The sequence below is a fragment of the Odocoileus virginianus genome, chromosome 23, assembly GCF_023699985.2.
Source record: "Odocoileus virginianus isolate 20LAN1187 ecotype Illinois chromosome 23, Ovbor_1.2, whole genome shotgun sequence".
NCBI classification, from domain to species: domain Eukaryota; kingdom Metazoa; phylum Chordata; class Mammalia; order Artiodactyla; family Cervidae; genus Odocoileus; species Odocoileus virginianus.
In genome coordinates this window covers 48,500,953-48,514,574 of record NC_069696.1, presented here as the reverse complement: position 1 = coordinate 48,514,574, position 13,622 = coordinate 48,500,953, and the positions used below count along the sequence as shown (strand labels likewise).

The window sequence follows — 13,622 nt, the reverse complement described above, 5'->3', positions numbered from 1 at the left end:
AAAGTCTTATCCTTTTTTTTACCCCAGATGTACAGATGCAGCAGAAGGAAACTAAAAGGGTAGCTACAGTTCCAAGTGGGTAGACAGACAGCTGAGGGAGGTCATACCTAGCACATTCTTCTCTCTCAGCAATAAGAAGCAGAGCTCTCTCCCTAAGGGTGTGCTAGGTGTGTGGGCAAGAGGACAGGCTGTGAGGGAGCAGGCTGGGAACATGAAAAAAGTGGATAATAATAAGGTTAACAAATGTGAGAGACGACAGTTTAGAGTCCAGAATTTGAAGTTTGTATCACATAGATTCCTATAGGGAAAACAGATATCACTCTAGATATTTCAAGCAGAAGGGTATTTAATACAGGGAACTGGGTGTCACAGAACTGGCAGAAAGACCTGAGAAACAAAATTCAGGGGGATCCTAGCTTTCAACCTCATTGCCTCAGAGCCAGAGGTCTGCCACCATCTTGACAGGAAAGCCACAGCAAACCTAGACAGTGTGCTGAAAAGCAGAGGCATCACTCTGCCCACAAAGGTCCGTGTAGCCGCGGCTGTGGTCTCCCCAGGGTCACGTACAGTTGTGAGAGCTCGACCATAAAGAAGGTAGAGCGCTGAAGAATTGATGCCTTCGAACTGTGGTGCTCAAGAAGACTCCTGGGGGTCCCGTGGACAGCAAGGAGATCAAACCGATCAATCTTTAAAGGTAATCAACCCTAAATACTCATTGGAAGGACTGATGCTGAAGCTCCAGTATTTTGCTCACCTGATGAGAACAGCTCATTGGAAAAGTCCCTGATGCTGGGAAAGATTGAGGGCAGAAGAAGAGGGCATCAGAGGATGAGATAGCTGCAGGGCATCACCAATGCAATAGACATGCACTTGGGCAAACTGGGAGGTGGTGAGGGAGGTCTGGTATGCTGCAGACCATAGGGTCGCGAAGTGTCAGATATGACCGGGTGACTGAAGAACAGTGTGTTTTATTTACCTTCTCTCATTGAACCCTCATGACAACCCTATGTGGTGAGCATGACTGCCATCATCCAGCAAGGGCTTAAATAATTTGTCCAGTCTTCAGCTCATAAGTAATAAGGCCAAGATTACAACCCATGCTGACTGACTCCAGAGTTCACGCTTGTACTGCCTTGGGGAAGCGAACAGCACAAGATGATGGAAAGCCTGCTTCTGTCACCAGATAAGGGTCCAGATCTGCCTCTGCAGGACCCTCAGGAAGTTCCCTGACGTTGGAGTCTGCTCTCTTCTTAAAAATGTGGTGGTTAGGCCAGATGACCTTCAAAATATCTTTCAGAATACAGTTTCTGTATCTATTTCCAACTTATAGAAAAATCACACATGCTAAATGAGCCAAGTTAGGACAGGACAGCATCATCTCCTGCACTGAAAGAACATGCTACCTTTGGTGAGCAACTGGAAAGTGCCAGTCCACATTTACTTATTTTGTCTCTTTACTACCATTGTATCAAATGTAACAAGGATGAGTGTGAAGACGGACTGCAAAAATGGCTCTAATCCTTAGCTTTTCCCTGTAGCTTTGTCCTTTGCAATGGGAATTTGTTGCTCTTCCCATCAAGAGATGGACTATTTCCCCACCCACTGAATATGGGCTATTCTTGTAACCTGCTTTGCCAAAAAGAGTAAGGTGACAGTGGCGTGTGAAGTTCTGAGCCTAGGTCTTGCATTCTTTCAGGCTCTCTCAGGCCTCTTCTTGGCCATGAGTCAAGCCCAAGCTAGCTGGCTTGCTTGCTGAGGAGAGACCACATGAAGCAGAGGTATGTAGCCAAGTCATCCAAGCCAAGGCCATGCTAGATTATCCAGCCCCTAATTGGTCAGCAGACCACCAGCACCAATGAGCCCAGCCAAGATCAGCCACGACCAACCCAGGACATGAGAACTATCCAGTCACAGGCTTGTTGCATGCCACTGTGACTGTTTTTTATGCAGCTTTACTGTGTCAATAGATAACTGGTACAGTTTGCTTTCAGGCAAAGCAGAAAGTCTAGTGCATGAATTATGCCAGTATTAACCAGAACAATTAATCAGGAAAATTAATCTAGGTTGCAAGTGACAGAAATCTAACTCAGATTTCCTTAAATACACAAGGGAATTTATCGGTTCATATGGGCTTTCCAAGTGGTTCAGTGGTAAAGAATCCACCTACCAATGCAGGAGACACAGGAGACATGGGTTCAACCCCTCTGTCAGAAAGATCCCCTAGAGAAGGAAAGGGCAACCCACTCCAGTATTCTTGCCTGGAAAACCCCATGGACGGAGAAGCCTGCAATCAATGGGGTCAGGTTGCAAAGAGTCACACATGACTGAGCATGCACACACATTACTTAAAAGTCCAAGAGTAGACACAGCTAGATCTAGGTGCCCTAATTTGTCATTGGGAACTTGATTTTCTCCATCTCTTGGCTCTACTTCTGTCTGTCTGAGTTTCATTTTCACACAAACATTCCCTTATTGATCAGGATGGCCATCAGCAGCGTCTAGGTTATATTAGTTAAGTAGAGTTTCTGTTTTCCAATGTGTGTGTGTGTTAGTCGTGTCTGACTCTTTGTGACTTCAAGGGGTGTAGCTCACCAGGCTCCTCTGTCCATGGGATTTTCCAGGCAAGAATACCGGAGGGGGTTGCCACTTCCTTCTCCAGGGGATCCTCCTGACCCAGGGATCAAACCCGGGTCTCCTGTGTTTCAGGCAGACTCTTTACAGTTTGAGCTACCAGGGAAGCCTGTTTGCTAACAGTTCAGGTGAACGTAACGGGGAGGATCACACACCTATCCCTGATCAACCACTTTGTTTCTTAGGGCGATATGCTGTGCCTGGGCCTGGATCATTTTCATCCAACCCAGAGATAGGAGATGGGTCGGTGATAAAAATACATGGACTGAGAATAAGTCAAGAAGGGGGTTCCCTAAAAGAAAATTAAAGTAGAGCTATCAAAAGAATAGATGAATACTATGCATGACCTTGGCTTCCCAGGTGGCACTAATGGTAAAGAACCCACCTGCCAATCCAGGACACATAAAAGATGCAGGTTCAATCCCTGGGTCAGGAAGGGACCCTTAGAGGAAGGCATGGCAACCCACTCTAGCAGTCTTGCCTGGAGAAGCCAATGGACAAGGGAGCCTGACAGATTACAGTCCATAGAGTTGCAAAGAGTCGGACACGACTGAAGCGACTTAGCATACATGCGTGCATGGCCTTGGCTTTAGATGACTTGGATACAAGGCTTTCTTCATGTAGTCTCTCATCACCCAAAAAGCTAGCTTGGGCTTTTTGATTGCCGTGGTAGAGGCCTGAGAGAGCCTGGAACAGTGCAAGACCTAGATTCACAACTGTCACATGCTACTTCCACTGTATTCTATTGAATGCACTTCTATACTTGTCTATATTCTTCTATACTCCTTCATATTATGAATGAATTAAAGAAAAGAGAGTGAAGAAATGACTTCTCAGCACTAATTCCTTTGCAGGACATACGTGGTTCACTATCTGTAAAAACTTTTCAACACTGATGCCAAAATAGCGGTAGTTATGCACAAGTTTTCTTTCATCCCATCCAGAAGAATGGTCTACAAATCAAATCTTGATTACATCTATCATATAAGTAGATAATGATCAAGAGGCCATTCACATTAAGGTAGGGCTTAGGACAGTTACTAGAACTATGAGGTATCTTAATTTCATCTCACAGACTCCTGATGTGTGCCCATGAGCTACCTGAATCATAAAATTGCTTCAGAGTCATAACTGAAGAGGTAGCACAGTGCAGTGGCCAAAAGCGCAGGTTCTGGATACAGTCTACATTTATTTGGGTTCCAGCTCTGACTGCTTTATGAAACTGTGACTTTGGGTAAGTAACTCAGTCTCAGTTTTCCCATCACTAATGGGAATAACAACAGCATTTACCTTGTAAGATGAGTAAATGAGTCATAATATGCAAAACACAGAACAGTACCTGATTCATAGCAAGAGCTGTAAAGTATCAGCTATTAATCATCTGGGTGGATACATGTTGCAAGAAGTCTTTTGAACCTGGAGCAAGAAAATCTGGCATCATCAGTCAGAGATGCATGACCTCAGCTGAGTCACTTCGCATGTTCTGGGATTACTTTATTTCATCTGTAATGTGACAGAACTTATATTTACCCTGTTTACCTTACAGGGATGCTGTAAGGATCAGAGGAGTTGACAGATGTTAAATTCCTTACAAATCTTCAAGTCCTTTATAAATAAAAGGCCTTATTAATACTATCTCCATCAAGATTATCTGACTGTGTGCAATCAAGGCAGTTTTTCATTCCATGGTGCTTTGGACAAAGAATCATTGGGAGAAGAAAATCTGCTGCTGACAAAAGAATGGATCCCTCAACCGAAGTGTTGTTAAATCACTTGGTTGTGTCTGACTCTTTGTGGCCCTATGGACTGCAGCCCGCCAAGCCCACCAGGCTCCTCCGTCCATGGGATTTTCCAAGCAAGAATACTGCCAAATCCAGTGGCAAATGTCATTAGGATTGTTTTGTGATTTGAAATACCCACCATCACCTTTTGTAGTTAGCATGAAGTAAAGTTAATTGTAATGGGAAGCATACTAAATTGGGGGTCAGGACACCTGGATTCTAGTTCCCAATTCTGCCATCAGTTTCCTGTGTCATCTCAAGTGAGTCATTTGATTTCTCTGGGTTACCCTAGCCTGTAAAATAGGGAATGCCTGTAACACTGTGACTGCATAGTTCTGTGACAAAGATGTTCCTGGGCATTGGGTTGTGGTTATTCTTGGTGGAAGATTACTCATCACTGAATCTCTGGAAAATGCATCTGCTCAGACAGCATTTGATTACAAATACAGTATCTGTTTAATAGAATACATCCAAGAGTATATACTGAAATCATGATGTCTTTGTCTCTATAATTCCCCATGAATATAAGCATAAATCAACTTACAGATGATCGAGAAATGCATAGCAGTCTTCTTTCACTGCTCCTACAAGGCATCTGATGATTTCCTCTTCCATGGACCTTCTTTCACTGTCCTTGCCCTGGGACCTTGGCCACTTTCTAAGAAGGCATTTCAGCAATCTCCTAGTATGATCTATAACCCGCTATATGTGATCTGCTCCTCAACTCTCTGACTTCCTCTCCTACCTGCTGTGTTCCTGACATGCTAGACTTCCAGCTATTCCTGGACCAGACTGAAGCTCGATACCACCTCAGGGCCTTTGCACTTGTTCTTCTTCTGCCTGGAGTTATCTTCATGTCCATGGCTTCCACCCTGTCTTCCTTCAAGCTTCTGTTTCCCTGATTACCTTATATAACACTGTAAATCCTCCCCACTTTGCTCTGGTGCTCTCCAAATTAAGTACCAGCTAAGCTGCAATGAAAGTGAAAGTGAAAGTTGCTCAGTCATCTCCCACTCTTTGCGACTCCATGGACTATGCAGTCTGTGGAATTCTCCAGGCCAGAATACTGGAGTGGGTAGCCGTTTCCTTCTCTAGGGGATCTTCCCAACCAGGGATTGAACCCAGGTCTCCCACATTGCAGGTGGATTCTTTACCAGCTGAGACACTAGGGAAGACCAAGAATACTGGAGTAAGTAACCTGTCCCTTCTCCAGCAGATCTTCCTGACCCAGAAATGAGATCCAAACCCAGAGTGGCTTATGTTAGTTTACTTCCTTCTTGTGTAATAGTCAGTAATTGAGCACTCTAAATCTGCGGGCTCTGTCATCTTCCATACATGGCTTCCAAGGATGCTCCGGTCAGTGCCATCTCCCAGCCAGCTGGAAGGAGAAAGACAGGATACGAGGAAAGTGGCTTTATCCTTCAGTTAACGACCTGAAAGTTACACAAAACGCTTCCACTCATACCCCACTTAACTGAACTTGGTCACAGCACTAAATATCCAGATGCAAAATGAAGGCTGACTAATGCCATGGGCATGTTATCAGTTAAAAGCTGAGATAAGGGTTCTTTTTCTAAAAAATGAAAAGGGGAATGAATTCTGTGGAATAGTTAAAAGTTTCTGCCACACTCTTCACTTGGTATATTCATCTCCATAGCATTTATTGCCATCTGATAATCTACTATTTTTTATTTCCCCACACTGGAACACGAGCCCCATGAAGACAGGGAATTCATTTGTTTACTGTCATCTCTTGAGCCTTCAGATCAGTTTCTGACATATAGCTGGCACTCAATAGAAATTCATTGAGTATGTAAATAGACTTTTTTCCGTATCTGGCATTCTGAGTCACTTGCTTCTCTTTCATCCTGAATCACACAGATCCGAATTTTCTTGGGTTTCCAGTGTTAATGATTCTGGTCCGACTTCCTCTTGGAGTGCCCAGGATTCAAGTGCAGGGTGTTGTCTTTCCAGATCCCATCTCAAGTAGTCATGATGTTCTCCAAAGAACTCTGGGTTTACAAGAAGGAGTTAGGGGGAGATGCAATTTTTTTTAAGTTAATGGTCTTTATTTTTGGAGCAGCTTTAAGTTTACAGAAAACCTGAACAGAAAGCGTAGAGAACTGCTGTATGCCAACTTTCCCTTCCTGTACAATTTCCCCCATTTTTTGCTTTATTTTTATTTATTTATTTATTTGGCTACACTGGGTCTTATTTGCAGGCATGCAAGATCTTTGGTTTTTGTTGCAGCATGTAGGTTCTTTTTCTTTCTTAGTTGTGGCACATGGTATTTTTTATTAATAGTTGCAGCATGCAAACTCTCAGTTGCAATATGTGGGATCTAGTTCCCTGACCAGGGATCAAACCTGGGTCCCCTGCACTGGCCGTGCAGTCTTAGCTACTGGACCATCAGGGAAGTCTGTCCCTGAGTTTTAATTGCATTGCATTATGTGGGATATTTGTTACAATGGATGAGCCAATACTGATACACTATTACTAACTAAAGTCTGTATTTAACCGAGGGCTCACTCTTTGTGTTCTACTGTTTGGTGAGTACTGAAAAATGCATAAAGTCATGTACCCACCATTATGGTATGATACAGAATAGATTCACTGCCCTAAACCCCGCTGTGCTTTACCTATTTGGCCCCTCCTCCCAGCCTCTGGCAACCACCAATCTTTTTATTGTTTCTATAATTTTGCCTTTTCCAGAATGTCATAAAGTTGGAGTCACACAGTATGGAGCTTTTTCAAATGGGCTTTCTAAACTTATCAATATGTATCTAAGCTTCTTTCATTTTTTTTTTTTTTTTGAAACAAGATAGCTCATTTTTTTAATTGAATTTTTATTTTATATTGGGATACAGTTGATTCACAATACTGTGTTATTTTCAGGTGTATAGCAAAGTGCTTCAGTCATATATATACATATATCCATTCTTTTTTAGATTAATTTCATTTTATCAAAGAACAATACAGTATTTAACAATGTACCATAGTTTGGTTCATCCATTCACCAATTGAAGGACATCTTGAATACATCCAAATTTTGGCAATTATGAGTAAAGCTGTTATAAACATCCATATGCATGCTTCTGTGTGGACATAAATTTCCAATTCATTTAGATAAATACCTAGGAGAGTGACAGGTGGATCATATGATAAACTTACGTTTAGCTTTACAAAAAATAGGTAGCTGTCTTCCAAAGTGGCTGTACCATTGTGCATTACCACCAGTAATGAACGAGAGTGTGTGATGCTCCTCTCCAGGATTTGGTGTTGCCAATGTTTTAGAGCAGTAGTCCCCAACTTTTTGGCACCAGGGACTGGTTTCATGGAAGACAATCACTCACTTCCGTTGTGTGGCCCCATTCCTAACAGGCTACAAACTGGTGCTGGTCTGTGGCATGGGGGCTGGAGACCCCTGTTTTAGAGTTTAGTCAATCTAACACATAGGCAACTGTCTAGTGACATATGATGTTGAACATCTTTCATTCACTTATTTGCATCTGTGTATCTTCTTTGGTGAGGTGTCCACATCTTTTACCCATTTTTTTTTCCATTTATTTTTATTAGTTGGAGGCTAACTACTTTCCAATATTGTAGTGGGTTTTGTCATACATTGACATGAATCAGCCATGGATTTACATGTGCTCCCCATCCCGATCCCCCCTCCCACTTCCCTCTCCATCCCATCCCTCTGGGTCTTCCCAGTGCACCAGCCCTGGTGCATGCACTTGTCTCATGCATCCATTCTGGGCTGGTGATCTGTTTCACCCTTGATAATATACATGTTTCGATGCTGTTCTTTCAAAACATCACACCCTTGCCTTCTCCCACAGAGTCTAACAGTCTGTTCTGTACATCTGTGTCTCTTTTTCTGTTTTGCACATAGGGTTATCGTTACCATCTTTCTAAATTCCATACATATGCGTTAGTATACTGTATTGGTCTTTATCTTTCTGGCTTACTTCACTCTGTATAATGGGCTCCAGTTTCCTCCATCTCATTAGAACTGATTCAAATGAATTCTTTTTAATGGCTGAGTAATATTCCATGGTGTATATGTACCACAGCTTCCTTATCCATTCGTCTGCTGATGGGCATCTAGGTTGCTTCCATGTCCTGGCTATTATAAACAGTACTGCAATGAACATTGGGGTGCACGTGTCTCTTTCAGATCTGGTTTCCTTGGTGTGTATGCTCAGAAGTGGGATTGCTGTCTTTTACCCATTTTTTAAACTCAGCTCTTTTTATTTCTGAATTTTAAGAGTTCTCTGCACATTTTGGATACACATCTTTTTATCAAATATATGTCTTTAAAATATTTTTCCCAGCCTGTGACTTGCCTTTCCAAAGATGTATTTTTAAATGTATCTTTAAAGTATTCTATCACCCAGATCAAAGATAGGTACACAAGAAACTGAGAAGGGTCTCCTTCTCTACCTCCACCACTAAATTAACTGAAAATGTACCATTGTACACATGTAAGAAGTTTAAGGAGAAACTTTAATAATTATTTGACTTAAATGGAACATTCAAATCACATGTGTGTACATTACTTCTTTCAGAGCAGCAATAATTTACAAAGTCACACAGCTGAGTGAATCTCCCAGGATTAGAAACCAGGTTTTATGACTCCTGGATAGTCTTTCCAGTCCATCACGCTGACTCCTATTATCAAGATTTTGTCTTTTTTTTTTTTTTTTTTGACTCTGACTCACCATATAAATATTTGCGTTAAGTTTCCAGTCTTATTTATCAGCAACACAAAAAGTTTAAATCCGATATGTGAAGTATCATTTTGGGTGAAAGTGACAGAACCCAATTAAAATTGACTTAAGCACACAAAGGGGGAATCTGTGAACCAGGGCAACCGAAAAGACCAAAAACTGGATAGAGGGATCTGTTGGCTCACATGAGTTCATCTTAATCTCTGTCCCCACCCCCCCCCCAACCCCTTCTCCCTGTCTCTCTCTCCCTCATTTACTTTCAGCAGAGCTTGTTCTCAGGCAGACTTCTCCATGAAGTCACACAATGGCCACCAACAGCTTAAGGCTACTATCATCTTGCAAAATCCAAGAAAAAGAAGCACCTCTTTCCCAACAAAACTTCCAGATAGGGCTCATGGCCCAGTTTAGGACACACACTCACCTCTTAAACAGTGAGTTGGTCAAAGAAATACTTCTTAGGACAGGCCCTCCTAGGTGTCTTATCTGAACTTCAAATAGTGAGAATGAGGGAAGAGTGAGTCCTGAAAAGAAAATCAGGATGCTGTTTCCAGAAGAAGAGAGAACAAACATTGTTGCGAAATCTACAAACATCTACCACAACATCCATGCATTTATTTCTCTAAGTCTGTCCCTCCTGGTTCACACCCTTAAGACATGGGGCAGTAGTGCTCTATTTAAAATAGAAAACACGAACCTATTGTATAGCACAGGGAACTCTGCTCAATACTATACAACAAGGTAAATGGCAAAAATTTGAAAAAGAATAGACATATGTATAGGTATAACTCTGCTGTACAGAAACTAACACATCATTGTTAATCAACTATATTCCAATATAAAGTAAAAAGTTTAAAAAGATGTGGAGCAGTAAAAAAAAAAAAAAAACAAAAACACTGGAATTGGAAGACCCGAATTCAAATCCTTCCACTGCTTAGAAGTCCTCTGAGTTTCAGATCCCTTATATTTAAAGTGAGGATAATACAACCTAACCTGGTGATATGGATAGGAGAATAAAATAATGACAATAGCAAATACTTAATAGCAAATATCTCCTCCCCAGAGTTTCTGATTCGACACGTTTGGGGTGAAGCCTCAGAATCCACATGTCTAACAAGTTCCCATACAGTGCTGATGTTGCTGGTTGGGGACCACAATTTGGTAACCAAAGTATTAGATTACTGACTCTTCAGAACAACTGTCTGAGGGGCACTGGTATTACCCCTCACTTGTGGGTGAGTAAACTGAGGTTCACGCAGGTGGGCAAACTCCTTGTGTTCTTGTAGTCCCTGGGCTTTAAATTAGAGGGCACCCAGGAAACAAAGGTTAAAGAGCAAAATTTCCAAGACTTCCCAATCAAGCTTATGAAGGAAGAAATGAAAGAATTATTGTCTAAGCGAACTGACTGGAAGGGATGGGGCAGGCAGAACCATTGTGGTAAAAGGAAACAGGACGGCATGGGGTATCGAAGACGTTGGCATAGAGGGCAATAGCTGGGGCCAGCAGATTCCGAAGTAAACAGTGGTGCTTTTCAGGGCTGCTTTGGATATTCTATAGAACCTAAGAAACAGCTTTGGGAGAAATATTAAAAATCCTGTGACACAAACCACGTCCAATGTAGGAAGTTACATTACTCTTGAGTTTGTCAGGGTTAAACAAAATGTTGTACACTTTGTTAATTCAACAAACATTCATTAACCTCAAGTTCAGGGGAGGCACTGGTGATACAAGGTTGGAAAAGTCCATGGTTTCTGCCCTTAAGGAGCTCGTCAGGTTGCAAGTTAGCAGCCCATTCATCCATTCAGCAAACATTCATTCCATCCTCTGGGTCAATACAATTCCTTTTAAAAATGGTATCATTATTAACGTCACTTCTTTTTAATAGGTAAGGAAGTTGGGTCTCAGGTTAGGTAACTTGTGAAAGGTTGTGCAGTTATGGTACCTGGTACCTTTCATCCATTGGCTTCTGTACTCTGCACAACAACCCCTATGAAGTATGTATTTTTTGATAGCTCCATTTTACATAGAAGGAATTGATGCTCAGAGAGGGTAACTTTCCCCCAAACCACACCTGGAATACATGGCAGAGCTAGGATTCAACGAAATCCAGGTAAACTTGTTCTAGCATCTATGCTCTTAACCACTACGGTGTATTAATAAACAGTTCAACCAGAGCTGCTAATATATAAGGATCATATAAGGAGTAATAACACAATATACAACTTGCAAGTGTCAGCTTTTTGATTTTCATGTTTCTCTCTATTCCTTATTGTCCCATTAACTTCATTACAAAAAATAAATAACAGAGAAGGAAAAGGACACAATTATCTGGGGATAACTTTAAAAACAGGTTGAGAACACTGCTTAGAGTATGGGCTTTTACCCTCAGGTAACTGCAGACTTCTAACTCTTTGAAATCATCTATGCAGTTTAGCATGAATGAGCTTATTAGCATTTTTCTGAAGAGAAAGTCTACAACTTTCTTAGACTTCCTTAAAGAATCTGTGATCCAACAAAGTAAACAACCACCTACAGAAAAAAAAAGTCAATTAGCCTACCAGAAGCCAACCAAACACTGGGTGCTTCTATATTTTATTATTGAAAAGTAAAACTCAATAGCACAGGGAACTCTACTCAATACTCTGTAATTAACTATAGAGGGAAAGAATTTTAAAAAGAGTGAGTATATGTATAACTGATTCACTTTGTTACTCACCTGAAACTAATGCAACATTGTATATCAACTATACTCCTATAAAAACTTTTTTTAAAAGTCTCATACATGCTATGGAGACATTAAAAAATATTTTTTACAACCCTGTGACAACACAGAAATACATGGATGCTGTAACATCAACAATATAAAAGTACAATATCGACTTTATCTCTTTACCATACATATTTCGCTCACTTCTTTTCCTTCCTTTCCTCCACATTGGACAGTACTTCTCAAAGTCACCAGTGATCATAACCTTGTCAGACCCAGCACCTACTTCTCTCCTCGGTTTTCACTATAGTTGGTGACCAGCTCTGCTTCTAGGCCAGGACTAGTCTGTTTCTATGTCACTAACTCTCTTTTCTGTCACCCTTCTGGCTGCTGCTAAATGTTGGAGCATTCTATTGCTCAACTTGGGTTCTCTTCTCTTCTTCCTTCTCCTTTAATCATCTCTCTCCCTAAATCATCTTATTCAGTTCCATGGCTTTAAATAACTTCACACTTTCAGTTAAGTGTATTTAAGTCACACCTCCAGCCCTGACCTCTACACTGAGCATTAGGCAGGAATATATTCAGTTTGTCTACTGAATATCTCTCATTTGTCTACTGAATATCTTACATTTACGATGTAAGCACCCCAGAATAAACATTTCCAAACAAAATTATTATTAATAGTAATATTATTCAGTTCAGCTCAGTCGCTCAGTCGTATCTGACTCTTTGCTACACCATGGACTGCAGCACCTCAGGCTTCCCTGTCCATCACCAACTCCCCTGTCCACTACCAATTCCCTGAGCTTGCTCAAAGGTATGTCCACCCAATAGGCAATGCCATCCAACCATCTCACCCTCTGCTGTCCCCTTCTCCTCCTGCCTTCAATCTTTCCCAGCATCAGGGTCTTTTCTGAGTCAGTTCTTTGCATCAGGTGGCCAGAGTATCCAATGAATATTCAGCTCCAATGAATATTCAGGGTTGATTTCCTTTAGGATTGACTGTATTCAGCTCCTTGCAATCCAAGGGACTCTCAAGAGTCTTCTCCAACACCACAGTTCAAATAGAACAGAGCACGGGCCATAGCAGCCTCTCCAGAAATACTGAATGAAGTGAAAAAACATCTATCTCTCTCTCACACACACACACACACACCCCTGTTTAACAACAGGACATAAAACTGGTAGGAAAATAACAAAAAGCTAATTGGTTGTGCATGAAACCATGAGTTACTGTGCGATGTGTGCGTGCTAAGTCGCTTCAGACTAGTAGCCCTCGAGGCTTCTCTGTCCATGGCATTCTTCAGGCGAGAATACTGGAGTAGGTTGCCATGCCCGTCTCCAGGCGAACTTCTCAACCCAGGGATTGAACCCGCGTCTCTTACATCTCCTGCGTTGGCAGGAGGGTTAAGAATATCAGACTTTGAAGCTGAGTGACCTCTGTCAGACTGCCACTTACCGGCTGCTCGTCCTTGCTTTCTTCGTAGGCCAAAGAGACTTAAAAACATGTACCTCATTCCCAATCATGTAACGTTCACAATGCGTTTTACTGTGAAACCAGGAAGGTAAAGAACTTTGCTTGGTGTAGGGTACATAGTGAGGGTTAGTGATGGTCAGCTGTTAATGACGACGGGCGTGTTTTCTTTTATGATAAAAATGCACATTTTTCTTATAAACCTTCGCTTAAGGCAGCTGATAAACTTCCACACCCACCTATTCAGTCAGACACTTCGCCGTTCCCAGAAGGCTCTGGGGACTGGCGCGCCTGCTCCG

At 41.8% G+C, this 13,622-nt stretch overlaps 1 long non-coding RNA gene across 2 annotated transcripts; it reads right to left on the bottom strand.

Moving 5' to 3' along the window:
- Positions 1–5,664: 5,664 nt before the first annotated feature.
- LOC139030646 (uncharacterized) lies at positions 5,665–13,622 on the bottom strand. Of its 2 annotated transcripts, none has more exons than XR_011483057.1 (3): positions 13,309–13,622; positions 9,567–9,666; positions 5,665–5,790 (listed from the first exon to the last, which is right to left on the bottom strand). It is a non-coding gene; the product is annotated as an uncharacterized lncRNA (long non-coding RNA). The 2 variants fall into 2 exon arrangements; XR_011483056.1 differs by lacking the exon at positions 13,309–13,622 and adding an exon at positions 10,842–11,657.